General features: G+C 37.5%; 1 protein-coding gene across 1 annotated transcript in view; it reads left to right on the top strand.

Annotated features, from left to right (window-relative positions):
- Positions 1-13,119, top strand: part of PTCHD4 (patched domain containing 4) — a 174,971-nt gene that overhangs the window by 32,940 nt on the left and 128,912 nt on the right. The window lies entirely within an intron of this gene.

Below are 13,119 nucleotides of genomic sequence, written 5' to 3'. Positions count from 1 at the left end.
AAACCTCTTGCCACGTTTCTGTTGTGAAATTTGACTCCTTGCCATCAAACTGACATTGCAAACTCAGGAGAAAAAAGTTCTTCTAGATCAGTGGTTCTCAAGCTTGAGTGTGCATTGGACTCACCTAAGGGCTTATTATTAAAACACACATTTGCACATTTGCCCTCCTCCCTAAGTTTTTGATTCAAAGAACTTGCAATTCTCCCAAGTTTTCTGGTGATGTTGCTGCTGCTGGTTCAGAGAACACACTTTAAAAACAATTGTGGGGATCCCTGGGTGGCGCAGCGGTTTGGCGCCTGCCTTTGGCCCAGGGCGCGATCCTGGAGACCCAGGATCGAATCCCACGTCAGGCTCCCGGTGGATGGAGCCTGCTTCTCCCTCTGCCTGTGTCTCTGCCTCTCTCTCTCTCTCTGTGACTATCATAAATAAATAAAGAAAAAATATTAAAAAAAAAAATAAAAAAAAAAATAAAAACAATTGTGAGTGAAATATTAGAATCTTTTGAAGGATCGATTTTCCTAATTCCAAGTAACCCAACTAGTCCTCATACTTGGTTATTATAAATGGTAGAGTTTGAGCTGATCCTGTGGAATCATGTGTTGCCATCTTCCAAGTGAGTGTTTTAGTGGTATATTATATGTATGAGGGAAAAAATAATATTTATAAATACTTCTCTGCAAAATGAAGAGATTTTTATTCATTCACCACACAGATAAGAAAAAAGATGATTTAAAGAAGAAAAGTAAGGAAAATGAGTTACATTTTTCATTTGAGAGAATTTTGGGGCACAAGAATAGTACAGCATCAGGAAGAAGTGGTTTGACTCTTTGAGAAATGTCTTCGCCTAGTTTTGGAGAGAGGGTGAATGCAGAAAGTGTCTAACAATTCCTCTGGAAAAGAAGGTACTTTGCTGTCTCTGATCAAGTAACTCACTGCCCAGATAATTTTAACTATACCTTATTATTACTCAGTTCTTCACGATGTTTTGTCTTCTAATCATGGTTTCTGGAGTGAGATGAATCAGTGAAAAGTAAAATTTTCATTGACTGCGAAGGGAGTTTATTCTGATAAGAAGTGGTGCCGACAGTGATGAGGGCTCAAGTGATGGGTCTGCCGATAGATCCGGAAAAGTGCACGCTATGCCAATATTCAGCAGTGAGAGCAGCAGCAAAGGCATAGAGAACGCTCCACCTAAAGACCTGCTGTGCCCCACCCCAGCACACTCTCCATCACAATTGTGTGACAGAGTAGTTTTGATATTTCAAACCTCCATTCAAATATTAACAATACTATAATTCTCTGAAACCATAAAAAAATAATATATCATGCTTTCCCACCCTCAGCTTTGTCCTTTAAAATGGCAGCCAAAATATCACTGGGCCATCTTCATTCCTGTCAAGGAGCTTAAGGGGATGCAGTGTAGTGAACTGCTGATCTTCTGTGTCTAGGCCTTGATTCTACTCCCTTTTGATGAGACCCATATCCCAGCTTCTGCCTTCACAACCACACGTAGTACCTAGTAATGACTTCCACATCTCTCTTTAACCAAAGGTGCCATCACTGAGGTCTAAACCTGCCTGCTAAACACTTGCCCTTTTATTTAGGTCATATGCACCTGGTGGGGGAGGTGTTTTGTTTTATTTGTGTTTTTTTTAATAAAATAACAATGACTGTTGTATCTGCCACACAAAAGAAATCTCACAGCTAATTTTGGTCAGAAGTGTACAGTATTTTTATGCTGTCTCTTTTTCTTCAACATCCAGTATCCCATAAATTTCTACAAAATGTAGTGCCCCCCCAGGGGGCCCACAGTTCCTCAAGGGGTGCCTTATGTTTGACTCTTCAAAACCTACTTTAGGGGCACCTGGATGGCTCAGTGGCTGAGTGCTTGCCTTCAGCTCAGGTCGTGATCCCGGGGTCCTAGGACCAAGTCTAGCATCGGGCTCCCCACACAGAGCCTGCTTCTCCCTCAGCCTGTGTCATAAATAAAAAGCCCCTCTCTCTGTGTCATAAATAAATAAATAAATAAATAAATAATAAATATCTTTAAAAAAAAAGAATTTCAGGTCCAAATAAGAGGTGCAAGCAAGACAATGGGAATTAATGGAACAGATATTTAAGAGAAGGCAGAAACCATGTAAATACACTTAGTGCTCATCCAGCTACCATTCTGACATAAAGAGAAAAATATGAAGTACCTGGTTCCTATCCATGTATATGCTACTTTAGTGTCTTGCTCTTCTCTACTGTTATAATCCAGTATTACAAGTCTCCACACATCTGGAGGAAGTTTCTGGAAAACATACTATTTCTCCATACCTACCAGTGCTGCCTGGGCATTGAGAAAGACCATGTACATGGCCTCATGGATTGTTTGCAATGTGAGCAAACTAACTTCATACTAAATCTACAGATGAAAAAAAAAAGTGAAATCCTATATCACCTGATCAGAAGGTCCAGGCAGAGAAGTGGTCCTTGAGACATTTGTCACTAAAGTTGGATGAAGGACAATGGTCACATGGCTGATCAGTGATGGAAGAAGAGAAACTTTGGTACAGGATTTCTAAGTTAGAAAGTCACTTCGTTTTCTTTAGAGTCACAGATAGAAGACAGCACTGGGCTTCAAAGATTAACAGAAAAGATGGAAACAGTACAAAGTATCACACTTTTTCCAGAGACCCTTGGGATTCTCACTCCCAGCTTCCTGCAATGTCTACAAACATACAGTGGTCCACTCCCCCTCAACCCCTTAAATCCCACCCCTGGTTTCACTTTGTGCAGTTTCCATGTCCTGCAGTTTCAGGTCTCTATAGTAAATGATCCTCCTTCTGACATATCATCAGAAGGTAAATAGCAGGAGTGCCTTTAACTTTGGCTCATATCATGATCTCAGGATTGTGAGGTGGAGCCTTATATGGGGTTCTGTGCTCAGCGAGGAGTCTGCTTGAGATTCTTTCCTTCTCTTTCTGCCCACCCCCACTCATGCTCACACACACACACACACACACACTCTCCCTTTCTCCTGAATAAATAAACCAATCTTTAAAAAAAAGGTCCATAGCGGCCTAATGTTACATCACAACGCCTGTGACTTTCCCCTCACTTCATCTCATCATGAAAGCATGTTATCCTCTCATATCATGACAAGAAGAAGGGTTAGTGCTGTACTGTAAGGTATTTTGAGGGACAGAGCACATTTAGATAACTTTTATTATAGTATACTGTTATAATTGTTCCATTTTGTTATTAGTTATTTTTGTTGCTCTCTTACTGTACCTAATTTATGAATTGAGCTTTATAATAAATATTTATGCATAGGAAGAAAAAAGTATACATAGAGTTCAGTGCTATCGTGGTTTCAGGCATCCACTGGGGATCTGGGTATGTATCTCCTGTGGATAAGGGGGAGTACTGTAAATGTAAAAGATTCTCCTGATTATAACATTTCTAGATCCACACCATTTCCAGCGAATAGGATTTCCCATGATAGGTGGAGGGTTTAGCTCCATAACCCTCAAGAGATGATTAACTCTATTGCCTAGAAGCTGATTTCAAACTCTGGAATTTCATATGTAAATTAGACCATTTGGTTTCTTTGTGTACTCATAACCCTGTCCTTTTCTATTCAGAAAAGATACACAATTCAGAAAGAAAAAAAAATGAGCTGATAAGACACTTACCACCCTTTGTTCAATAGATTTTTAAGAGGATACTGTATCATAGGCAATTACAAAACAAAGTAAAATAAAAATATGAAACACTTTCTTCTGCCTTCAAGAAGTTTCCAGTAAAGAAAGGGAAAAATAAAAATAATGAGAATACTGTATAGTGATGAAAATTGTTGTTTGAGCAAATCCAGAAGATGCCATAAGACTTCAGAGGAAAGAGCTTTCCTCCAGTTTAAGGTTCTTGAAATTTTTGATGTCAGTTCTAACTTTTTTTATTTACCAAATATAAGAAACTTTCTTGCAAATAAGTTAACATGTCTCAGGCAATTCCAAAGTCCTCTCAGAGACATTGTGGCTTTAATGATCATATTGATCCAACTAGAAAACCTGACCATGTGATTTCATTATAACCAGCAAATGTGTCAAGTTGTTCAAATTATTCTTAATGCAGTGTGCTGTTGCTTCGTAGATAGAAGGTCATTTTGTTATTTCTTTATGATTTAATTTAACTTGTGTCTATCCAAGGTGTTGCTATGCCATATTAGGTTAGAAGTTGGAAGCCCCCTCCACACACAAATGTATGCAGCTATTTCCTTGCTTAAAATATCCTACTGACTCAGGTGGCCTTGATGATCAAGCTCCCTTTTACAAATAATTCTTAGCATATTCAATGATCTAATCTAACATGGCTCTTCATGACTAGTTCTGTGTTCACAAATGCCTGGCTGTGAAATAGGAAATTTGTGAGGTCATTTCTAAGTATTCTTTTTATATTGCACCCAGCAGAGGAGGGGAGGGGGCTTTTTTTTTTAATACTCAATTCTTTTAACTATGCCTTTTTTTTCTTTTAAATGCCTGAGATAAATTTTCTGGAATCTGTCATTACTCTAAGCCGAGTACATGGTCCAAAGAAGTCCCTGCTTCTGTAGAGAATAATCAAGTCAAGGACGGAGGGTACATCATTATAATGAAATGCAAATATCTCATTAAAAGGCAAATCCTTCATCTCAAAAGGTTGAACAGGATGCACCTTCACTTGACTGGCGGGAATTTCCTATTAAAGCACTGAAAAAAATATTCCAACTGAAGACTATTCTGTGGATCTGAACCACTTTCATTTCAATGAATTGGAACATTTGAGTGTACTATAAGCCCATGCCCGACAAAAAAAATGTATTCTGAGATAATTAAACAAATGTCAGCAAATGGTTTGCCATCTATTATAATTCCTCTTATAATTCCTTTAATAAAAGGGTTGGTGAAATATTTCATCAACATATGTAGACTCTACAAAAAGGCTCACTATTTTTCTGCACTGTTTGCCTTTAATGACTCTTTCTGACCTTATTTTTCTCATTCTTATGGATTCTCCCCACAGCATCTTGTCTTCCCACATTATTCACTCTCTGGACAAGTGTGGTCTTAGATCTTAATGTGTATACCTCTGAAGTATTCATCTCTAGCCTCTCTCTTAAGCAATTTATTCCTTTGTAAGTATCTCCAACCTAATGTTTTTTTCAGGTACCTAAAAGTCAAAATCTCGAGCCCAGTTTCACCTCCCCTAATCGTACACAGAGTCTTTGGGTTTGCGAGTGCCATTGTGGTACAACAGGTGCCTAAGCCACACTGGGGAGTCCTCATTTACTTCTCCCTTCTTTTCTTCATTTCTCACAGGGGTCAGTCCCCCAGTTCTATCCATTGTACTTCTTGAGATCCCTTTATTAACTCCTCTCTCTTCTGTTAATAGATCCCTCTATTAATTCACTTGCTCGTTTTATTTTTTTAATTTTTTTTCACTTGCTCATTTTAGGGACTGTCTCTCTCCTGAGAGTATATTGGAACCTCCTTATCAATCAATATCAATCAATCAATACTATTGTAAAATTCCAGCATGCGTGCACATACACACACCTACATTTCAGATCATTCATACTGTTATCAAAGGGAACTTCTAACATATATCCCAAGTCCCTTCTTGTTTTAAAGATTTTCAGTGGCAACCCTTTCAGATTCCTTCAGATGGTGCACAAGACCCTCCTGATGTTTCCCTTGGGTTTATACTTCTTTTCTGCTCTAGTTAAGGAATAGCAAACATCATTGCTGAAACTGCTGTTGGACGGAAAAAAACAAAACTGCTATTGGAGGGAGTGGTGGGCCTCATTGCACTTCCATGCCAGGAGGAATCCTTGCTCATTCCAAATTGCATAGCTAAGGGCTGAGTGCCATTCCATTCCTTTAGAAACTTGCTCAGTATTTTTTTGTAAATAGCTCCAGTGTGGTCCAGACAGCTGCCAGCCCCAATTCTGAGGGAGTGTTGTTTTGAGTGTGTGTGTTATTAATGGTTTTTTTTTAACAGAGTCTTGACATAGCAATATGCATTTGGAAAGTCTCCCCTAAATACCTGCTTATGTAACTGATTGTGGTGGCTTCAAATAGCCCTGATCTCTTAGTCAAGGCAAACACCCACTCACAGAGTTAATTGTGCTTCCACAGAGGACCTCCATGTAAATGAAAGATGTTGGACTGTTTTCTTTACCTAAGCCATGGAAAATAGAGAGCCTCTCACCTTATTCCTAAGGAAGGTGTGACATAGCTGCCTCGAATTCTCTGACTACTTGCAAAATTATACGGAATGAACCTGTGTTGCAGTAAGGCAGAGTGATGGTGAATGTTCTTTAGGACAATGAACCAGCCTTTCATGTTTTCGTGCCTGTAAAATTGTTTCATCTGTAGCAGGTGCTCTAAAAAAACAAGTTCTCTGTTGGGTGTGTTAAGTTGGAAGCCATGTCTTTGTGGTCCTTTTTTGTTTGCATTTTTCATTTTGTATCTTTTTTCCTTCTTTTCACTTTAATATAAACAACTCATTTGAATGAAGATATCTGCTATCAATGAAGAAGATGAAATACTTTGGATTTCTATTAACACTGTGATAGCATTCTTGGCATTTTTGAATAAACATCAGGAATGCCTGTAGTATGTTACAGAATATTGGAGAGAACATGTAGTATCTTATAGCAAGCATGAAATATTATACTAAAGCAAGCATATTAAAATCAAAGTTTGCTGCAAATTATTTCAATGAAATTATATCGCTCTGAACAATCTGGTAGGATAATAAGATAATGGATCAGTAAACACAAATTGGTCAGCAAACACAAAATGAAACCATGTGCCCTTTTATATATGAAATGTAAAGAGAGGGGATAAAATAAGGAAGTTAGGAGAGGCTCGTTCACCAGGTGTTTTTAGTTACAGAAAGATAATTCAGTTAGGAGACCCCCTAGATTGTGGAATCAGGGGGATGGGTTCCTCCTTCCATCATTCCATCATAGTCTTGGCTATACTGAATGCCAAAGAGCTGTAGGCTCTCTTTCTAGGATGGAATTCATTACCTCCTGACACCCCACCTGTTTGGTGCCTAGAATAAAAGCAGATGGCAGGGCTGACATGTGGGCCTGACTCAATTCCTGACCCCAGGGAAACCCAGGATGCCTGCTGTGAAGGAGAGTAAACTTCATGAGTTCAGTTTCCCAGTAAGTTGGCTCTGATATTGAATTCTTTTCCAAAGTAAAGAAAGCCTGTGTTTGGGTGGTCATACAGAATGTATTAAGGGGAAATTTAAACCAACCATTTTAGGTTCCCCCTTAAAAATACCAGCCAGATACAGTCTGTCTCCTGACCCAACACTGAGCTGGGCAAGCTCTCAGTCAGACAAAGTGGACTGTCAGGACTAGAACAAACAATTATCATTTGTTCCTCCTTTTAGCTAAATATACTTTAGTTCAGAAGGCCTAGAAACTTCTTGTAGAATAGACTGAGGGTTGATGAGATGTTTTTGCTACTGTGGTACCAAAGACCATGCTCTGTTTTTATTTCATTTTGAGATTACTGAATCACTCAACCATCATTTTGTAATTAAATAATAACTATTGATAGAGCCTTTATGAAATGACACATGGGGTGCCACCCTCTTCAAATATCATTGAACTCATTTTTCATAATAATGCTTATGAGCTAGACTGTCCCATTTCATAACTGACCAAAAAGACTCAGAGAATCTTTTTTTTTTAAGATCTTATTTATTTATTCATGAGAGACACAGAGAGAGAGGCAGAGATATAGGCAGAGAGAAAAGCAGGCTCCCTGAGGGGAGCCCAATGTGGGACTTGATTCCAGAACTCCGGGATCACAACCTAAGCCAAAAGCAGACACTCAACCACTGAGCCACCCAGGTGCCCTAAGGCTCAGAGAATCTAAGCAATTTTCCAAAAGTCACAGTGATCTTAAGTGGCTAAATCAGCACTTGACCTCAAGTTCTCCAGACCTTAAAGCCAGACTCCTATTGCCAGCCATGTGGCCTGTGATACCTCTAGAATGCCTCCTGCATCTGAGAAATGGAGAAGAGATCTCAGTTCATTTCTTAACACTTTGAAGGAACAGGTCAAGAGAAGTCTCTATCCTAAAGTTTTGTGCTTTAAAAAGAAAAGTAGTGATTTGCTGAAGAAAAAAAATATATTAATGGTCAGATTATGAGAAATTAGACTGCTGAAGCTTGGCACTATTTTGGAAAATTCAGAAGTAAATTGAAACCAACCTAAAATGAGTGCAATTTTGATTAGAAGCATTGTCTCCAAACCTCACGTAACAGAGCTATGTGATACTAGAATTGACACAGCTAAGAGGGGTATTTATGTGTGGCTGGAAGAAGCAGCAATCATGTTTATGTAGTACATGCAATTAAACTCCCAAAGGGTAGAATGTGGGTCGGCCCACTTAAAATTGGCCTAATTTTGAATAGTAAATTTACAGTAATGATTACTTTCATTATAATGAATCTGTCTGCCTTAGTATTTTCCTCTGTTGCATAAAAATCCCTATTGCATAAAAAGTAAATCAATTGCCAAAATATTTTGGTAGAATCCATTGTATATGCTTTTACTCATTGTAACTTGCTACCACCTAACCTATTAAGGTTACCATATGTTCCAAACCCAAAATGGGGATATAGGATCAAATAGTGAATACTATCACTTGAAAAACCTCACAGAAGTATAAAATAAAAACACATGTATTTGAGTGTTCCACGAGTTTTTCTGAGTTAAGTAATAAAATAGCATGAAATTTTACCTTCTTTACTAAAACTAGGGTCTGTAGTCATTATACATAATTTAATATGCTTCTGACTTATTTCCTTGCTTAACTTGAGTAGGTTACTTCTTTCCTACATAAGGCAAGTATTTGTATGTTGATATTTTTGTTTAATATTAGCCTTAAACAAAGACAACCAGAAAAGCAATTCTTTTCCTCTCAAGAAATACAAACAGAAAATTATTTTCTAATCTTTAAAGATTTTTGGATAATCTTTTGCAGTTAAACTATCAAGCAAAAAACACACACTTTGCTTTTGAATTAATTTTTTTATTCAGGTATCTTAAAAGTATTATTAGCTTTTACAATTCTACCTCCTAGAGGTATCCAGATGTTCCTTTTCTAGATATCCAAGAATACAGAGTTTAATACAAAGATTAACACTTGAGAAAAATATGTCACATCAACATAGAAAATGTTAACACACTTGCAAAGGTGAGCCATTATACCCTTGTCTCCAATGCTGAGAGGAGTAATATTTAACCCACATGGAGCTGTGAGATAGGAGAGTACTTATTTTCTTAGCTTTATCAAAAAGGCTTTCAATTATTTTAATATCTTTGATGCTGGATATCTTGGTGGTAGTAAAGAACAATTTCATGGATCTCATTAGGATGTATATCACACACATGTTACTTTCAAAGCATGTCTGTCCTTTTGAGGATTAAAAAGAAAAGGTAATTTAGTGAAGATAAAATAGACTTAAGCAAGCATTGTATTCTATATCTAGCATTTTACTGACATAGTTCAATAATTATCCTCACTGTGGCTTTGAGGCAGTTGTCTTTCAAATAAAGGAAGGACAGCGATGGGAGGAAGAAGAAGAAAACTGAGAGAAAGGGTCAGAGGGGAGGAGAGAGAGAGAGAAAAAAAGCAGGAGAAAGAGGCAGGAGAGGTAGAGGAGAAAGGAGACGGAGGAAGGAAGAGGTAAGGCGAAGGTTCCTGTAAGATGATGAAATATTAACATCTGATTTATCTTTAGTAGACATGCAAGGATGTCACTGCTGTTTTATCAAAGGATTAAGACACAGCTAACCTCACCCACAACTGCAAATAAATGTTACATTCTCTGTTTCACATTCTTTTTCAATATGTCAGTTCTTCTACCTTTCCTCGAAATATGTGCCCCCAATTAGTTTCCTTTAGCTTGAGAAATGTATCATCTTAATTTTCTATCTTGACTGAACTTGGAAGGCTAATTGGAGCGATGAAACAGATAACAATAGTAAAAAGCAACATGTATTCATCATCAGGAGAGACCCCTTTGAATGAAAATTTTATATGATCTCGAAAACAAAGGAAGGTAGAAGTTAGAAGAAATTAGAGAAATGGAGTTCATAAATGGCAATGCTATCTCCACACTGCAGAAAGTTGGAAGTTGTAACCAACCTCATAATCTAGACCTCTGTGATTACAGTTATCTAGATAATTCAAGAAAGAAAGAAAGCTTTTGCTTAGAGGGATGTTTTATATCTAGCAAATACTCAAAAAAACTTTTGTTTGATTGGTCAATTAATTTGGCTTCTGTTTTCAGATTTTAAAAAATGCATGGGAAGGAAAAATTCAATGACAAAAATGAAAAAGAAACACATGAGTGCCAATTTGGAACCCAAGTTCAATGGAAGACAAGTGATATTCAGCCACCAAAGTCTTCATGATTTTTCTTTGAAAAGAAAATGTCAGTCTGGCAGTGCAAAGTCAGATCAGCTTGAGAGTTACATGTTAGCATTTTACCCTACCCTAGCAGCTAGGAATCTGCCATTCTTTACCTTTAACTTTAAGTAGAGCAGTTATTCATTAAATCTCAGTGGGCAAAACCACAGTTTTTTATGGAGAAGAATGAACCATCATAACTTAAGTCGACTTAGAAGCCACAAGGCAGATTACTTAGGACTGGAGCCCAGAAACAAGGGAGTCTTGATTCTTGGTCCTCCTTCCTCTTCTACTGCTTGTCTAAGTGAAATCTGATTAACAGTTGAACTTAATTAATCCTTCCCATTCCTAATTACCCTTTATACCATTCCCTTAACATACTTATTTTTTATTATTTTTGTTGATGAGTTGATAGTCTTAAAAAAATGATATAAAATAACCCAACTAACCAAGAAAGCAGATGTGACCTATAATTTTATACCAAATAAGAGCCAATGTTAAATTTTGATGATTTCCTTTGAATATTTATACATGCATATTTATTTTTACATAGTTGAGATCATGCTGTATGTATATAATTTTGCAACCCTCAGCAGTAATCTGCATTCTTCAGCAGTGTCTTCAGAGTTGCAATACTCTATGCCGCTTTATTTTCTCACCATCTAACAGGCTTTGTTTCTATAACAAAAGTACAAACTCTTCCAAGGAAGAGATTTTTTTCTTTTTGTTCTATTTGTCCTTATCTTGTTTTCTACATATACACTAGTGATTTGCCTTCCCAGACACTCAACACAAGTATTGTTTGGATTTATTAGATTTATGGGAATCATTAGAATTAAGTAAATCACTTTTAGCAACTTCTGCCCCTCTAGGAAGGAAGCTTTTCTCCAAGAATCTCTAGCACTCAGAAGAAATTGTTCTTTGGAAAAAGGCTTAGGTATGGGGAAAATTTATTTTTCAGAATAGTGTGCATTCCATAAAGTCTTTTAAAAAATGGATGCTTATACAATCAAGTAGGTCTTGGCTTAAATAAAGTTATAAGGAAGGCAGGAAAACCATTCAGTGCCTCCTCTCTAGTGTCTCTCCCTTCCAAGGCACAACTAAAGTTCATTTCTTTTTTCACAATGCAGTCAAAGAGGGCTTTGGAATAAGCAAATTTATTTTTTCAATTCCAGCACTCATCTCTGCATCACCCCTCCCCACGCCCATATTTGAGAATATTACAGTCATTCTCAAAGTCCCAGGAACACAACATGCATATCCTTCTTGCTAGACCTTTGCACATGCTGTTCCCTCTGCCTAGATCATCCTTCCCCATGTCTACCAACCAATACCCCATCTTACCTGTGTAATTGTTACTCATGCTTCAGATCTCAGCTAAAATGCCCCCCTGTTAGGAAAGTCTTCTTAGTTCCTGCTAGGCTAGATGATTACTTCTCACTACTCCCTTAATACATATATATTTTTAAATGCCTTTCTGCTTACATATTTTCCCTCATCACCCACTATAGGATCTGTAGCTGTTCACCATTCTAACCTCAATATCTGGCTGACACAAAGCATGTCATAACAGAATTGAAGAATGAATGACTCTGTCTTTCTTGACTCCATCTGTATGTCACGTCTTCCAGCATGTCAAGACTTTACCACCCTGCAGTGCAGCCCCCATATAGTTATCTGCAATACCTATGCTTTTGATCCTTCTTTCCCATTTTGATTTCTCAATCAAAAGATTGAGCTCTACTCTAAATTTGCCTCTGCAGTTTGTTAGTCTGATCTATTTTCCGCTCAGGGGTGCTAATGGCTCAGGTGTCACACTTTTAATAATAGGATGTGGCTATAAGCTAGGGTGTATTCTGGAGTTTCTTGCTCATAGGAAAGACGGTAATGGCAGGACTTACAATCCCTTTCCTGAAGAGGGCACTGTCCTTAGGGCCTTTGTGCATTCCACAAATGCTCCCATATGAGTGATGGCCAGCCTTCTTTATGGAGAAGAGCATCAAAGCTAAATATCCTTTGATATGGAACACTTGCCTGTGAATAGTTATTTGATCCCTTTGTGAACGACTCACTTAAAATAGTAATATTGCTTTCAATTGAAATTTTTGGCAGAGTCACTAATATGAATTACAGAAAAACAAAAAGTTATTGCTATATGCCTCACATTTCATGTAGTTGTTCATTCTACTTCCACACTTTTAAAATTAATTCGTATAAAAATTGGGTATAGGTAAAGGAGAAATTAAATGTATTTATCCTAGGTAAAATTGGGCAAATTCTTGATCTTTTTGCATTTGAGAAGATTCCTTTCTGGAAGTTATTCAAAGAGAGAGAGACAAGCTACTGGGTCCAGATTTTAAAGAAGATAAAAAGCTTCTTGTTTCTATGGAAATGAACATGGGTCATCTTGTATTTCTTCTTCCTTCTTATTGCCTTTTCCCTTAGGGTAGATTTCTCTAGCCTACTTTGGAGTGTCTAATGACTTTACCACAGATGAATCATTAAATACAGAGCTAATGAAACCTTTAGAAAAAAATATGCCAAGTCTTTTATTTTTGAGTCAGAGTTGGTATCCATAAAAGTCAAGCAGCATGCCTTGTCACCTTGCTGTATAGTAGCCGAACTGGAAAGTGGAGTCAGATGCCTGGAT

This window comes from Nyctereutes procyonoides, unplaced genomic scaffold, assembly GCF_905146905.1.
Source record: "Nyctereutes procyonoides isolate TBG_1078 unplaced genomic scaffold, NYPRO_anot_genome, whole genome shotgun sequence".
Classification (NCBI taxonomy): domain Eukaryota; kingdom Metazoa; phylum Chordata; class Mammalia; order Carnivora; family Canidae; genus Nyctereutes; species Nyctereutes procyonoides.
Note: the sequence above shows the minus strand (reverse complement) of the source record. Positions and strands in the feature narration are given on the sequence as shown.